The sequence below is a fragment of the Diplotaxodon limnothrissa genome, linkage group LG6 (assembly GCF_057381915.1).
Source record: "Diplotaxodon limnothrissa isolate DT_005_m linkage group LG6, D_limnothrissa_male_GT1.1, whole genome shotgun sequence".
Lineage (NCBI taxonomy): Eukaryota > Metazoa > Chordata > Actinopteri > Cichliformes > Cichlidae > Diplotaxodon > Diplotaxodon limnothrissa.
In genome coordinates, this window is record NC_140601.1 from 12,180,425 (window position 1) to 12,182,244 (window position 1,820).

General features: G+C 41.4%; 1 non-coding gene across 1 annotated transcript; it reads right to left on the reverse strand.

Annotated features, from left to right (window-relative positions):
- Positions 1 to 345: 345 nt before the first annotated feature.
- Positions 346 to 427, reverse strand: trnas-uga (transfer RNA serine (anticodon UGA)). The gene has a single exon. It is a non-coding gene; the product is annotated as a tRNA-Ser (tRNA).
- Between the last annotated feature and the right edge of the window lie 1,393 nt (positions 428 to 1,820).

Below are 1,820 nucleotides of genomic sequence, written 5' to 3' on the forward strand. Positions count from 1 at the left end.
CTCACTGAGCATCACACATCCATGGACATTGTTTGCTGTGCTAGATGTGGTCGTCCCGTCACGGTTAGCCTTTAAAAAGGAACCCTTCTATGTCTAAATGTGGACATTGTGCAGTCTTTAACTGCTTTTTGGCCTTTTGCAAATACCTGAACATTGTAACCTTTTTAACAGTGTGTTCAGAATATATATGTGAAGGTTCTCAGTCATCCAGGTCATTTTAGTCTAAGGACCTTGGGAAAAAAAGCATCCAGAAGCTTTTCTTTACAAGCTCCTTAGACTGAGCTCAGAATACTTTAATACATAAGGAAACTATGTGTGCTACAGTTGCTCCAATGAGGATGCTAACGCTGTGAACAGGATTTGAACCTGCGTGGGGAAACCCCATTGGATTTCAAGTCCAACGCCTTAACCTCTCGGCCATCACAGCTGGGCGTCCGACCAGCACGTTCCTGTTGATTAGAGGTAAAAATGTTAGTGCTGATTAACGTGATCCAAGAGAGAACATTTAGCAGAGATCTAGCTCACAACTAGCCACTATTTTAACTTTACTGACATTAAGCACTGCTCAAACAATTAAAGGAACACTTTGAAAACATGCAAGATCTTAATAACAAATAAAAACATCTATGTGTACTCATATAGTGTCCCCAGTGTGTTAGTGACAAAAGGATACCACATTGTCAGATGGAAATGAATGAGGGCTGAATTCACTGTGGAAAATAATCCTAATCATGCTGCAGGTTATTTTTTTTGGACAAAAGTCACGTCACAAAGTCTGTTTGTGATTGTTTGGCCAGTTAAATTCACACCAGTGTCCTGCTGAAGGTCATTTTATAGTTCTGGCAGTGCTCATTCACCCATCACCCTGCTTGCACAAAGAAGCAGATGCTATTCTGGCTGATGGGTTGAGGACCTTCTACAGCCCTGTCCAGCTCTCCTACAGTAACTCCCTGTGTTTTGGAATCTCCTCCATCCTCTCAAGACAGAAAGCCTTCTAGTAACGACATATATTGATGTGTCATCCTGGAGGAGTTGGAGTACTGTGCAACCTCTGTAGGGTCCAGATATGGACTCATGCTACCAGTAGTCACACTGACCCTCGCAGATGCAAAACTAGTGAAAGAACTGTTAGAGAAGATGAGGAGGGAAACATATCAGTGTCCTCCACCTGTGAAACCATTCCTGTTTTGGTGCTTGTCCCATTGTTGCCCCTCTAGTGCACCTGTTGTTAATTTCATTAACACCAAAGCAGCTGGAACTAATTAACATCCCCCTGGACTACTTAACTGAGCAGATCAATATCCCTACTTGGCTGCGTACTCCAAGTACAGAGACAAGTATTACTGAATTAACAATATATATATATATATATATATATATATGGGAGTAGCACAGTGATATTAATACCTCCAGGGCTGGGTCCACATCTGCTTGCTGTCTGAAGAGTTTCCAGGTGTATCGAGGACAAAGTGATATAACTCTTTTCAAACATATTTGGACATAAAGGATGTCCTTTCACCAAATGAAATGGACTGCTTTTTAGATACAGCTTTTCTAGTCTTTCTAACCACTCTAAGCACTTAACACTACAAACCACATTCATACACCAGTTTATTTTATGCACTTAAGCCTAAAGCCAATTGAGAAATGCCAATTAATCTAACATGCATATGTTTAGACTGTGGGAGGAAACCCTCTCAGTCACTAACCTGAACGATCTAACACAGAACTGCTGTATGTCCAAATCTTATGTTGTTTAATCTTCTCATCCCCGCTGATGTCATCAGTGCAGGACTTGTGGGCGTGCCCTCAAATAGCAG